The sequence below is a fragment of the Camarhynchus parvulus genome, chromosome 4 (assembly GCF_901933205.1).
Source record: "Camarhynchus parvulus chromosome 4, STF_HiC, whole genome shotgun sequence".
Taxonomy (NCBI): domain Eukaryota; kingdom Metazoa; phylum Chordata; class Aves; order Passeriformes; family Thraupidae; genus Camarhynchus; species Camarhynchus parvulus.
The window spans coordinates 37,975,568-37,991,350 of NC_044574.1; the positions used below are offsets into that span (position 1 = coordinate 37,975,568).

General features: G+C 39.2%; 1 protein-coding gene across 3 annotated transcripts in view; it reads right to left on the reverse strand.

Annotated features, from left to right (window-relative positions):
• The window catches only part of PALLD (palladin, cytoskeletal associated protein), a 144,517-nt gene that overhangs the window by 60,237 nt on the left and 68,497 nt on the right, over window positions 1–15,783 (reverse strand). Inside the window, exon 1 of one of the 3 annotated variants that reach the window (XM_030947445.1) lies at window positions 7,173–7,672. The exons of the other annotated variants lie outside the window; for them this stretch is intronic. The gene's annotated coding sequence lies outside the window, so the exon portion shown is untranslated. Of the gene's footprint in view, window positions 1–7,172; window positions 7,673–15,783 lie in introns of those variants that run through there. 3 annotated transcript variants of the gene reach the window in all.

Genomic DNA, 15,783 nt, shown 5'->3' on the forward strand with positions numbered 1-15,783 from the left:
TCCAAAAGTCACTAAAGGAATGGAAACCACATGTAACATCCTAGAGACTGATAAGACAACACAATGTACTTTCAATATAGTGTGAACTTCCACAGTCTCACCTTATGGATTTCATATGCCTACAGACACTCATAGAAGAGGTGTCTCTCTATTTTACATCACATACAGATCTCCAGATTTTGAAAAAGACAGGAAAACTATGAAGTTTTATAGGAAATCAAGACTTTCTCCTAGAGCACTGCCAAGCAATATGGCAATCTATTTACTGCCTGAAAAAATTGCCTTCAAATGTTATATATGAAAAAACAAGCATTATTCAGCAAGGACATTGAACTCATGCACATGAGAATTGCCATGGATATACGAAAATTATCAGGTAGCATTGGAAACAGAAAAAGAGTAGAATTTGGGCATGTCAGATGAGGAAGACATGTATTCTGAAAAAGAAAACAATCTGCAGTTTATAGAGAAAAATACAGTCTGGCAGCTTGTCAGCTGAGAAATACAGATGAACACTTCTGAAACGTAGGCAGTCTTTTCATTAAAACACCGGAAAGACATTTCTCTATATGCACCAACACCTCTGTAGGTGTGGATATCAAAATTCCCTTTAAATATTCTTTATGTAATTCTGGTTTTAGGCACCTCAAATTTGCACAGAAATAAACAGCATCATCTTGCAACAGGCTCACCATCAGTAATGCAATACCAAGTAATTCACGCCTTTATTAAATTCCCTAGAAGTTTTAACAGGAAATACAAATCACACAAAAAGTCAGACTGCATGAAAATACCCCATCCACAAAATATTATGATCACCCCTGGGATTTTCAAAGCTTCACTTCTACTAAAAATTTCACTAGATCTTGGGTTGGAACAAAAATAACCATAAATTAGGTTGCCCTCCTGAAACCTTCAAACACTGCCAAGCAAGGCTTTGTATTTCAGAGCCAATGTAAGTAGAGTGAGGTGGGCTAAAAGAAATACAGCACCACTGGGTTTCTGAGCAAGGAAACTCTACTTTCATTTGTGCAAAACTTTCTATGTTGCCTTGGTGAATCTCCTTGCTGGCCAAAGTTGACTATTAAAATAGTTTTTCACTTTAATAGCTGCTTTGAACAAAGCACCCTCATAAGTCAGGTAGAGATTTTATAGATGTGTGTGTGTAAGGACACACACACATATATAGATATATTTTCACACACCATGAGATTCATATGCACACAGAAACAGACTTGCATTATCTTCTTTCATTAAAAAATTTGCATAATCTGCTCTTTGAAGTTAGAAACATTTTACACACATCCGGATGTACATACACACATGGCACTTAGAACTGAAAGAAACAATTATGTTTCTAGTGAGTGCTTTCATACTGTGATTCAGCCTATTCAGAAGAATGAATTCAGCCATAGAATAATAATTTAAAATATTTCAAGATCCAACTACAGAAAAATAATTATGCTATTTTAAGGATAAGTTTTCCACGTTGTGAGTAAGGTGCAAAAATGGGTAGGAGCAAGCTCAGCTGAAAGCTTCGCCTAAACCCAGCAGGTTGGCTCTCCTGAGAAAAGTTGCTGTAACACATGTGGGTCTTGATTTAAACCAGATTTCTGTATTCAGTGTGGCTAGAGAAATAATTTTTTAAATGAATCTGTAGCAGAAGAAGTATAAAATCATCTAAATATTCCATTCTCTTTTTCTATTCACTAGAGCCCAGGCAGGACCTCCGAATGAAGTTTGTCCTGTCTACCAGATACTGCCTGCATGCATTTCTTGCTCTCTGATGTACATTTCTTTTCATCACAGGAGAGGAATTAATTTTAACTTGTAATTTAAAAATTAAATCCAGCTGACTGAACCTTTATTACAGTTCAATATTTTGGAAGAGACCTTCAAGATCATCAACCCAGCACTACCATAACTTCTAAACCACTAAACCATATAATTTTTTTAATTTCTTGATGTCTAATCAGAATCTTCTCCTTCTCAGCTTGAGCCCATTATCTCTGATCCTCTTACTGCAGGTATGGAAGAAGAGACTGACCCCCACCTCAACATGACCTCATTTCAGACACTTGTAGAGAGCAATGAGGTCCCCCTGAGCCTCCTCTTCTCCAGACTTAGCATGCCCAGCTCCCCCAGCCAATCCTCATGTTCTTCAGTCCTTTCACAAGCCTTGCTGCCCTTCTCTGGACATGCTGCAGCATCAAAGTGAGGGGTCCAAAACTGAACACAGTGCTCAAGGTGTGGCCTCAGCAGTGCAGAGTACAGGGGGACAGTCCCAGCCCTGGTCCTGCTGCCACACTATTGCTGATACAGGCCAGGATGCCATCAGCTTTCTTGGCCTTCTGTTTGAGAACAAACAGAAATTTTTGATTACAAACAGTAAATGCTAGGATTCAAACAAATCCACTTGAGATTGTAAAAGTTAAATATTAACTGTTGTAAATGTAACACCTTGCATTTTCCCATTATTTACACACACACCTCAGGTTCTGTGTTGTTGTAATAGGTACAGTAGCATACAAAACAAGTATCAGCCTTTACTGGGAATTCAATGGGGTTATATGGTTGGTATAAATGTTAACACCACTAAAACAGATTTTTTTTGTGTGCTAATCTATTTTCACATTTAAGTCTGGGAAAAAAAAAGTATCCATGTTGCCAAAAAAAACCAAAAAATATTTTCCTGTACATTTCTGCTGGCTGACACATCATGTCTAGAAATAATAGTATTTTTCTAAAAAACCTTTATTTTAAACAATCCCAAAAGAACAAATAAGTTATGTGCCATCTTATGAGCATTTACCAGAACTTGGATATTTTGGCAATGCAGTATAGAAGCTCCTGATGCATAAACTCAACTCTTCAACTAAATAACTACTCCATATTATTAAGGAAGAGGTAAGAATTCAACCCCTCATTACCACCTTCTGCTTGAAATACACTACAGTGAACTGTGATACCAGATTGGTTTCTCAAAGAGAATAATTACAAGAATTGGGTTTTCTTATCCTGTGTTATATACTACAACATATAATGTAGACCATCTTCTGAAATTGGTAACAAACAAAATCTGAAGTCCATTTTAAAGAGAAATTTCAACAGGAACATATTTTGTTGATGTGAATGAATACAATTTCCCAGGCTCACAAGAATGTCCTGGGGAGGACTGGAAAGAATTCTGAGTAACTGCTACAAACAATGGCTTAAGATAATCTAAGGTAATCAAAGATTTCTTACTCAAATTATCACGGGAGAGATATGCACACTGTGAAAACTAGGGAAAGAAGATTCAGTTGCTTCTTGACTCACCTCACAGAGGTGAATAAGGCAGAAAAATCCCAGCAAGAATTTGACCCCACTATATTTATTTATTTATATAAAAGTAAGTGCTGTTTATCTTAAAATTCCTTCCCTTTGTGGAAGGGGGAAGTGCTGGGGAGTGCCATACACAATACACTAATTACAATCACTTTCTGCTTCAATAAAGGAAATACAAACTTCCTGCCTTGGCAAAGGTTAGAATGTCTCAAGCAGGTGGGAAAAGGACCATATAAGTGTCTAGACAGAAATGTGGAGGAAAAGTATTTCCTAAATTTTCTATTCATGTGCTAACCCAGAATGTGGACTACACATCTAGAAAGAACTGCCTTAATTATTGGTTCAACTTCTTTGATAATTATGCTTTTAATTATGATAATTATTTATTTAATATATGAATACCAAAATGTTAAATTATCTATAATGCTCCAGTAAGTTCTGACACTTGTGGTCACAAGACTGTTCACCTTCTGCAGGTAAGAGGTTAAAATTATTCTTCTAGGCATACTATAATTTGGTTAGTAATTACTCCATACATAGTCTTCCAAATGCATTTATTATCGCTATGAAATCATTGCTGAGTATTGCTGTTACTGAGTGGGCACTTCCCTTCAAAGAGAACTTTATGACTTAATCTAGCACTGAAATGCTAGCTGTTAAGAAAGCAGGAATGTTTCCAATGGAAGATGATACGTGAATACAAAAGTCCACAGGCATATTTTGATTAAATAATATTCTCAGGATAAAAGATTTCCAGTCAATTATTATGTTCTCAAGAATATATCTGGGACTATCAGTCAATTTATATGTTCTACATAATCCTGAAATTTTTATTGGGAAAACAAAACCTTAGGACCACCAACTCCTGGCATATCAGTAAAGGTCCAGTACAACACCCAAATACTTGAAGACTGTGCTCTGTGCACTTATCTACACAATTTCAGATTAGAAACTCAACTTTTTAAAACCAAAGGCCTTTATCTTCATTTCCTTCAGGTGTAGTGTCCACAAAAATTCATAATCTACAGGAAATTATTCTTTACACACAGAGAAAACCTACACATATGACATCACATTCAGTGACAGTCTACTCTGCTCCCAGGCACATGGATCCACATGAATGTTGGCATGAGTAAAATTGAAAAGCAGCTAATTAAAGTAGAACCAGATGAGAAATTAGGTTGTTGTTAGAGGAATACAATATTTTCCATCAACTCCATGATTTTACAAGTATGATTGGTTTCCTTTGCCCAGCTGAGAACCAGGTAAGTTCAATAAGGTAAGTCTCTCATGGATCATTTTGAAACAGAGTAATAGGAAGAAATTCTGTAGAGGAGAGAAAGAAGAATTTCTCCATATAAGTGGGCTGACCAGCATCCCACAGGTCAGTTCCAGGCAGACTGCTTCCTTGGTCTTCCAATGCCTAAAGCCCAACAACTGAACATTACTCATCAGATTTACCACTGTGTCCTTACAAAAAAGAAGGCATGCTGTTCGAACATAGCTACTAGAAATGGCTGCTGCAGTCACACAGACCACAAAGTGGATGACAAAACTGCAATCACACTCCTGCTTGTGGAGCAGTTAGATGCCCTCCACAACCATCATATCAGCTTAAAAAATTCTGCAATTTTATATGTTGCAATCATCACACAGTCTCTGCAAAGAGAAAACAGTAGGCTCGAGCTAGTCAATAGGCCCACGATAATTGGTGCATGAGTGTACAGCAAGATGAGCTTTGCCAGTAATATAAACAAAAAGAAAAGAAGAAAGAAACTTCAGAACACTTTGAAGATAATAGACAATTTTCTAGGATTTCAGTAAGTGTAATAGCACAAAAGCATTTATCTTACCTCAATGGTTTTTAATTGTTAGTTAAAACACACTTCAAATTTTCAGGACAGTTTTTTGCAAAAATGTTCTTGACTCAGAAAGCAGCAAGAAAAGTTATGTGACATATATTTGCCAACTCCTAACAAACCTTTACCATATATCCAATGTTGCAATTTTAGGAAAACTGCTATGTCAGATTGCAGTGTGTGATAACTTGTTAAATTCTGACTTTGTGATTATCAGATTTCCACTATCTCAAAGATGAAAGAAATCTCATCTCAAAGATGAGATCCACTATCAGATTTCCCCTGTCTCAAAGATGAGGATTTGTTTTATCCAAATGAGACACTCCCAATTCCGACAATATCCTACCTGCATATTCCTGTGTGTTTCAAACATTGCAAGAACATCTGTATATCTCCTACCCCATATTTCCAGTTTCTTTTATTCAAACTCTTATCCCTCTGCTCCCACCTTTTCCCACAGGGTTTCTCCTTCTGGCCAGGAAAATCAGTAAAAGAATATCATTTCACAGACAGTTCTTTCAGATTTTGTTCCCCAACCAAAAGCAGGATGCAACACAATCTGTCTCAGAATCTTGTTCTCACAAGTATTTGCCCCATTTTCACAGTAAAGTGGTTTAAGTACAATCAGTGGGCATGTGCTGAGAGTAATTTAACTTTTTCTATGATTTTTTTCCATCCTCTTGTTATCAATTCTATATCTTAATCCTTTTATGTCTGGTATGCATTGTGAGTCACAGACCAGCTCTGGATGTCTGGAAACTGCTGGGCTTTCTTGAAGAACGTCATCAAAACTTTTCCCACCCCAGAATGCCAGTGTACCTCTGTGCACACAAATCCATGAGTGAACATAAAACTTTCTGCACAGCATGTAATACATCTCACAAAGTTAATTTCAGAAATATAAGGTTTGTTCACAGGAATCATGGTTTCAGTTCAATACAGCCACAGAATACCATGGAAAAACAGTGTCTTGACCTCAAAGCCTAATGAAACTTTGACTGTGTCCACTCCTATTTTTAGTTGTGTGCTCTGCAGTGCCATATTCCTTAATATAAAGCTGACCCAAATGTTCCAATAGCAGACGTTGGTTTCTCTTTGATAGCCAATGCATATCTCTGCTTTCCAAGTTTCTGTAAACACATCATTATAAAGAAGGCCAGTCTTACTTTTCCCAGCCTTCTTTCTAATTATGTGCCTACTGCCAGGAAACTTTTCTTTTTTTTTTTTTTTTTTTTTTTTTTTTGTCTGCACTACTAAAATTTAAACAAATATGTGATGTGTGCTGCAGACTTGGAAAAGAAGGGAAAAAACCTCTGTTATAAATTACAAAGTTACTAAGTAACACCAAATTCCTTTCAACAAGCAGTGATAAACATTAGACAAAAAAATTTAGCTACGAGAGTACATTAAGTGCTAGATGACCAAATATGTCTTCCTTATGGACGTATGAATTCCACAGAACAACCCAAAACTCCAATGTTTGGTTTCATTTGGGTAAGAAGCTGTAGTAAATCTTCTGAAAGATCAAGTCTCCTGCCCATTACCAATTCTCTTCACCCAGAACTATCACTGGGTTCCTACAGATATCTCGTACAAAGAAGGCTGGGAAGGCACTCATAGTTTTCTGCCCTATCATATTTGTTAAGGACTGTCTTAGCAAGTTTTGGGCTACAGAGATGCACAGAGCTGCTGCCGCCACAAAAGCATCCTTTTTTTGCCTTTGGAAACATCAAGGGGACCGCCAGGGTCGGCAAATAAAGTGCATCAACCAAACTCGAATGCGACTACAGACGATGAGGCAAACTAAAAGATCAAGAAAGTGTAGATCAAAAGTAGAAATACTCGAAAGGCGGTCAGCCCGGTCTGATTACAGCATGATTTCATGTACCCTGACCTTTCGCCTCTCGTCACCGCTTCTGCCGTGCGGTAACCTCATCTGCAGAAGACACGTCACCGTGAACTTCTGAAAGTAAGCTGCCGTCTTACCTGGGCACGGCGGAGCGGGCAGCTCTCACATAGCCGAGCGCCGCTGTCCCGGGGAGGCGGCGGAGCGGAGCGGAGCGGAGCGGCGCCCGCAGGTACCCGGGGCTATATAGGGCGGGCCCGGGGCGCTGCTCCGCGCCGTGACTCACTGAGAGCCGCCGCCGGCGCGTCCCACTCCGGCAGCTTCACGTTAAGAGTCCCGGGCCGCCCCGGGCGCCCCGAGGCGTGTGGGAGGGAGGCGGTACCAGGCTGCCGGGAACGGCAGCGAGACGCGGGTTTCCCGCAGCGAGTCGCCATCGGGATGTTTCTACCCGCTGCCGCAGTCTAAGTCTTAGTTACTCCCTCGGAGCTGCGAGAACTGTGACTCTGTGGTACACTTTTTGCCAAAAAATACTCGGATGCCAGGCTGGAAATTAATTTTTTTTCCTTCCAGGAACATCCATAGCCAGCAGAAAAACTTGACAAGGCGCTGCAACAGCCTAGAGAAACATCCCAGGTTCTTCCATATTGCCATACAGCTGCACAAAAGAGAATTTACTTCAGCTCTTCTGCGAGGCAAAAGTTTCCACCATTGCCACACCATCTTCCTCTGCATGACAGAGCGGGTGGGAGGGCTACACGTTTAATGTACAACTGCAGAAGTGATGTCTCAAGTTGTTCTTCTCAGCCCTTTAACACTTCTGTGTTCTTTTAAATTAACACTCATGCCACTACTCATCACTACCAGGACCCCACGTGTTCAGATTAAGCTGAATTTAAAACTTTTTTCAGAAAAAAACCATGCTATTGCACTGTAGTAATCTGTTTTACACATAGTCTCCTGTGCCTTCTCTACCTGCCAAAGAATAGCATCAGTGATCCAAGAAAATTTACTATATGATATAAAAATCTAGTTGTTTTGTGATCTAATTATGCAAAAGCTTCCAGAGTGTCACTTACTCTAAATACATTAATTACTACTACATATTCCAACAGGCTTTCACTTGAAGGCAGATAATTCTTCCTTTTTCCTCTTTTTTTTCTTCCTTTTTTTCCCACAAGGAGACAAAGAGTGCCAGATTTCTCTTGTTGGTTCATACCCATCCTATTATAAGCCACTTGGTCCATATCCACACAGATTGCTTTCTTACAGGTTACATGCCAACATCAGTTTTATAAGCAATCATAGTACACAATTAATGACTAGTAACATCTACTTCAACATCTGCTTAAATCAAGATAGATAATCTCAAAAGATGCATCTATAAAATCACTATTCTCCATTCCATGCTTAGTCCATGGAGATGATCAGTGGTGTCACTTGCATTGACTACCTCACAAGCAGCAAGTATGTGTATAAACATGCTGCCTTTCATCTCTGCTCAACATCCTGGATGACAGTCAAAAACTTTTAGGGCAGGTGAAAGCAAGGGTGATCCTCTTTCTTTAGGCTCCAGTTTCCAATCAGCGTGTATTATAGATCAGCTCTGGATGCCTGGAATTCTGTTTGGTTTACAAGAACATCACCATAACTCTTTTCTCCCAACTGGTATGAACATCCAAAATGAGCAAGACCTCTACCTGAGAAATTTCATTCCACTGTGGACAATGCAAAACAAGGTAGCACTGAAAATTTCTCTGCTTACTCAACCCCTGTCACACCTTTTCACCATTAAGCCCTCTTTAGGACTCCGAACTCACTCTACATCACTCAGTCCCTCCAGAACACAACAGGAAGAACAGAGGAATGCTGCCAATTAGGAAAAAGGGTGGGGAAAATGAAGCATCTCCCCATTGCTAGAGCAGAGTGGCATGCCAAGACCTGGCAGTCAGAAGGCTGGCGCTGCACTAGCACCCTGTTTCCAATTCTGGTACATGATTCTGGGGAAGAAGAATGGCAGCTCATACATATGGTATTAAGATAGTACAAAGATAAAAGGAGTATCACTCACGGCTGGTCAGGTCTCTCTATGATTTTTGGTAGGTATGCTTGTCAAAAGTTTTATCTAAAAAGCAGAACACAGTTCTGTTATGGCCTGTAACAGGTGCAGATAACGCAACACACACAACAAAGAGTAGACTGATGTACAGTAGGAAAAGTCAGTGATAGAAAAACATTACCTGGACTTCACATCTCTTAACTGCACCTTCTCCTTTGTATTTGATTATAACAGATTGAGATAATACTGCATCAAAGACATGCAACATTTGGAGATGCAACAAGAAATGTTCTCCAACATTTCTTCTGTCACAACTCTTAAAATTTTTGCACGTAAGAATTTCATGTCTATGTGTGCATGCGTATGTTCAGCTCATGGTGATGGAAGATGAAAGCAGAGACAACTTGTGCACAGCAGCTGAGTTCAAGACACTTGCTTGTCTCTGACTCCACAGCTATTGGGGCATGGAAAGCGAAAATGAAGCTCAGCTTACTGGGAAACAAGCATGAGGCACATTGCAAGATAAAGATCCAAAGAGAAAAGAAGCAAAACCATATGCTTAACTTAATATGATCTGTGATTCTTTCTTGTAAACAACTTTGCCTATAATTCCAGTTCCAGGAACATTTGTTTCTGGTTTAAGGAGTTTCCAACTATATCAACAGCATGACTGGCAAACCGAAATGAGGGAAACTAATTCACACATAAAAAGACAATTGCCTACAACTCCAATTAAGTCCTAATATTTAAAAGAAATAATTAAAACATAATTATAATGATAACAAACAGCTTTTGGAAAAATGAAGTAAAGGAGCCCAACAAGTAATTTCTCTGGGCCAGGGAAGATGATGGTAGATGTCGCTAGTAAAGCAGGCAAACACCAAACTGCCTGAAGTTTTCTTGCTAGCTTTCCTTCACACTCTGAGATGCTTCACAAAATTAAGATTTACTTTTCAAATCACCCCATAAATAAAATGAAATTAGTATTGTTTGAAGCACAAAAACTAAAAAGGATGCCTTCAGGAAAGAAAAGCTGAAAATGCAGGGAGAAAACCTTTAACAAAGTAATCACATCCCAGCAATGACTGAAAATAAATGAAAATAACTCCATGGACTTCACGAGAGAGTCTGTCAAATTCTTAAACTATTACAGAATAATTTGTAGCATTTAAATACAATATTTCTGCCTGCAGCATATCTTCAGAGAAGGAAGTGTATTTTAATAGCATATATATTTTTTTTATAAATAAAAACAACAGCTGTTTTCCAAGTACAAAAACCTACACTTCTGTTTCCTTTCTTATCTTTGCCTCCTTGATTTTCCCTCATTATGATATGTAAAAATTTAGCATTGTAGCTGCTGACTTAACTGAGACATTTAAAGCCATACTGGAGTGTGCAATTCTGATCACACTAGTTAAGACCAGAAGTCTCAAATTTTTTAAATCAAGACAGGATATTTTGACAAAAGAAAAAAATCCAACAAATGAAACTTAAAAAATTCTGAGATCTAGGAAGAAGTTGTGATTGAGATTCAAATGGTGTTTTCTAAGGAGGGACACACATGACATGAGATTTGTTTGGTCTTAAAATCTGGAAATTAATGCGAGGATATAGGCATGCCTGTAAATCAACCCAAATAGTATTCAGCTAGCTACAATGCAGCTTTGCATCGTATTACAGTTCCAACATCATTAAACTCAGATGGAAATGTCAGTAAAGTAGACCCAAAGGACTGACCAGAAGAGGGAATTGAAAGAGTTTACAAGCTTCCAAACTGATTTACATGCAGCTTACTGAATTCAATGATCTATGGAGGCCAGTTCAGCAATCTCCTTGTTTTTCCTACATAATGGAAATGCATCCCATTTACACTAGCTGTGCAAAATAAGCCTTGGCATGCCAACCATTGCAGATTGTAAATTTTTTATTTAAAACAAAAACAAGTATCTCCATAAGACTACATCACCTCCCATACTGTGGGACAAAACTTTGACAGAACAGTCAAAGATTTTCTGCATAGCTTTGAATGTGGATTCCTAAGCCAGGAACAGAACACTGATTTTCTTGGAATGCGTGAGAGTTTGAGATTTCTTTAGAAGGCCAGAATGCAAAAGTAGGATTTCCCAAAATCAAAAGTGACTGACTATACCTCTGAAATGGTAGTTACCAAACATGTGCCAGTCCAAAGCATTTAGCATTATTTCAAGTATTCTGTTCTACCTAACTTGGCTGGTGTTGGCAGACACTGAGGTAGTAACTGTAAATTGCTTTGTCTGGTCCTATTTCTGTTTGGTGAAATTCACAATGTCTCAACTGGAAGTGTCTAGCTATTTGTGGCTTTTGTTGTTCTTAGCACTTCTGAAAAATAAAAGACCACATGTTTGTTGCAAGAAAGAATATTTAGGCAAACATTTCCCATCACTTTCAACTCTGCAAATACACACTATTAAAGTTATGTGCTTTGCAAAAAGGAAAACACAGCTAGAGTCAACACTTGATAGCAAATCATAATGCAGTCTCTGATCTAGGAAAACAAGATTCAACAACAATGACAACAAGAATTTTGTCCAAACTTCTAATAGTACCAACAGAAAAACAAAAATTAGAAGTTTCTATTACTGAGTCAATTTTCATAAGGCAGAAGTTACCATTTTTGTGGAAACACATGTATACTCGCATTTGCGCATACATATATGGTGATGAAGTGACTCACACTTAAGTGTTCTTTGTTATATCACTGTTTCACCTTTCAGACTAAAATAGCAAAGGTCCTCAGGGTAAAAAATTAAATTATATTGATCAGACTTATTGTGCAGCCCCTATGACAGCACAGAGGAAAACAGTGGGTCTACTATGTAGGCACTTTCTAATAAGGAACTGGAACAGTGATGGTTGAAAACAAGCATATGGAGAAGTCAGGTATCCCAATGACTTCCTTAAAGTTCCTAGATACTTCAGTCCCCATATGATTGGTCTGTTTTATCCATGAGTAATCCATGAGATTTCCTGGCCTGCAGAATTACTGATACTGCAATGTGTGAGTCTGGAAATTAATTATAACAAAATATAATCTAGAAAAAACCCCATTCACTGCTCAGGCTTTACTTCATAGTAAAGCTGACATAACACTTTTTAGCTGTGATACTGAAACTCACTTTTACAAGCATTGCCATAGATTTATGAGAGGTCTACCTGCACTTCAGATGCTAAAATTCTTAGAAGGCTTTAAAAAAGTCACAGAGGATCACAGCAGTTTGAATGTCACCTGCAAGTCCTTCCCAGTTCGGAACTCAAATCTCAACAGTACATTTCCTTCTTTAATGGCCCCAATATGGCAATAGTGAATGTGTTGTATCTTCCAATTAGCTACACTTCAGTAACTTACAGCTGCTGTAATTGTAGGCCTGTTAGGAAAGATAAAGAAGCTGTTTCTTCTGAGCCAGGCTTTCCTACAGTATTTAAAATATTTTTCGGTAGTTGTTTATGAGTGGATCTTGTCACAATTTCAAGATCAAGGCATAACTTACTTCCTTTCATCAGGATGTCAAGCTCACAGTGCATGTAATTGCTTGCTATAAAGGCTGTGACTTTAGGACACATTCTGTAGCTTACATTTTCAAACCAGAGCAAACCAGGCCAGTATGTTAAATGTTACTGCTGAAGCTTGTGCACACAGCTATTTAGTTTTCTCTATTCTAGGTTTCACACACTCAGCAGAGATTACAGCTCTTCCTTCAGAATATTTGTTGTACGGATTCTTCCTGCTTTGAGTCTGAAGTGAAAAAGTGAATGGTGTTCCATGTGTTTTTCCACCAGGAATAAGACCTTTTAACTTCAGCCCATATAAGTAAGTAAAACAACATCCCACGACACTGGATCAAGGGTATGAATTTTACACCTATGTTTAAGCCAGTACCTAACTTGCATTTCTGAAATCCCATAACATTTTTCCATATTTTATGTTGTTATGAAGTGCTTTTCTATCCAAATCGTCCGGACAGTTTTAGTGTTTTCTAGTACTTATTTTCTTTCTTTTCTCTCTTTCTCTACTACTGCTCTTAACTGCAAAGACACCTCTGACTCTCAGGGGTGCCTGTGTACCCTTTCTAGATGAATTTCTAAATTTTCATTAGAACACTACAGTAGACAAAAACTGATAACATGTTTTTGTAATGCCTAAAATTATCTGCAATGGGACTCTTCTTTCCCCTTGGCAAAGGATGACTCATTTATCTTCAGTCTGTTAACCAACGGGGCTGCCAAAGACCCCTCCTTTCTAAACAAAAATCTGTAGAGTGCTTTCAGAAACATAAGAAACTATGACAAACACAGCTTGAGGCTGGCTGAAGATCACAGAAGGATACGGACAAGCCTCGATCCCCTGCATTCAGCGCTCCGCTGGAAACAGGAGAGAGCAGCTCCCTGCACACAGACTGCTTCCCCGGCTTCCCTGGCATCTCCCCCTCTGCTCCTATTCTGAAATCCTCCAGCTCCAACTTCCTTATTTGGTTGCCGGGACTGTTCTTTGTCTGGCTGAGCCCCCCGGGCCGCGCCGCCCCCGGCTCGGCCCGGCCCGGCTCCAGCGGGCCACCCCGCCCGGGCCCCGGGCGAGCCGCGGCCATGCCCATGTAAGGAGCAGCTCCCGGGCCGGGCGGGCCGGGCTCCGGCCGGGGGCTCCCTCCGTCCGCTCAGCCCCGCAGCAGCCTCGGCTCCCTGCGCTCGGCCCTCAGCAGCCTCGGCTCCCTCCGTCCCCTCAGCCCTGCAGCAGCCTCGGCTCCCTGCATTCAACCCCGCAGCAGCCTCGGCTCCCTGCGCTCGGCCGCTGCTCCCCGAACCGCCCCGGCTGCGTCTGCAAACCGCTGGCAGCGAGACAAAGGAAAATGAAGCGATGAAGTTCCAGTGTAAAAACTCAGAGATTCCTGTCGTGTTTTCCATTGTTCATTAGAACAGGTTACAGCGTGTCCTGTGGGGATTTCACTGGTGCCTTCTGCCGAGAAAAGGAATCCCTCAACGCTGCTACCTACTTTTTACAAAGTTACTGTTCTGTCATGCTACCTGAAGAAACAAAGCAAGACTAGCTTTACTCTCAAAATATCCCGAAACTTTTAAAAGTAGGGCTTATAAAGAGGAGCTAACCTGCAGGAAGACAGTGAAATGTGCTAGGGGAGCACTCCCTACTGCTGCTACTGTTGCTTGATACTCAGTTTTAGTAGCACTTCAGGTACTTCATGAGAAAGAATTGACAGTCAAAATGCAAGAGCCACAGCAAGAGCAAGGAAGAACACTCAAATAAAAACCAAAAACCCAACCAAAACCCAGTCCCACTGGTCACTGTATCTTTTTTAGTAGATTTATATGATAACTTTTTTTCTTTGCCTTTTTTTTTTTTTTTAACCAAAGATCAAGGAATGCTGTAGGAAGTGATTCCTTTCTTTAAATTTAAATGAGAAAATGACAACAGCTCAGGAGAATATATACTGAATATGCCCACAATGACAGCTGAAACAAAAGTTGATCCACACAGATCTGGTTATCTGACTAAGGAGCTTACTGAGCTGTTACTCCTTAAAAGGAAAACCTTTAACAAAGCAGTGATTTAAAATAAGTAAAAGTGTTCTGAGACAATCCTTTCATGCAGTGTGACAAGAAACAACATTTTGAAAAAAATCAAAGATGAAGGTATAGCTAAATGTCAAACTTTCTAATTCTGTCTGGGAATCTGGAAGCATTTCTGTATTTCTCAGTATGGTTCCCTAGTATTAAGTTATGAAAACAAGTCCTTAAATAATGCTAAAACTCCTTCCATTGTTGCAAGCTCCCGTGGATGCTGGTTGAAGCTGAAAACAAGTAGTAAACTGGAACAGAGAGCATTGCTTTAAGTCACTGATGTACAGGGCAATAGTGACTGCTCCTGGACACAAGTGCCTGAAAAAAATAATTACAGAGAATACAAAGGTGCATTTATAGCCACCTTCCTGTAAGACTCCAGCTGCACCCAAGTCAGTTGTACTTTCAGTTCAACAGAAAACTGACTCTGGTATTTTTATACCACATTCTTGCCCTCAGCAGAGGTCTGAGCAAGTTTGTTTACTTGTGAGAAACTCTCAAATTAGAAAAACATAAGGAAACAGCTTAATAAAATAACAGAACAAATATATTGATGACATCATAATTACATTACATATTTAAATTAGCATGCTAAAATTCACCTCAGGAAAAAAAACAAACAAACCAAACAATTTCAGCAAAATAAGAAACATATAGGAACAATTTAGGAGAATTTATGCCCAGAAAGATCAGGTTTCAAGCAGTCTGTTTCAAGATTAATGTAAATAAAACATTCCTAACTGACAAAGTAAATGCTAAAATAAAAATCCAAAATACAGAAATATTTTAAGAATAAATTAAACTAAGGTAATAAAGATATAGCATTGTCAAATAGTAATTTAAAACAAAATGTGGTATCTTATGCAGCTCATCCTTTCTAAGCTCATCCTTTAGCCTTTGCTAAAGGCTGCAGAAGTACCAGTTTATTTCAGAACTACTCCATCATCTTCAGCGTGTGTTCAGGCTACTGACAAATAACTCACTGCTGATTCTGCAAGCAATTTACTGTCCAGGCTCTGTCATCTGACATCAGTTCATCTGAATGGAACAAATGACACCACAAGAGACGTGGTCAGGGTAGGAGG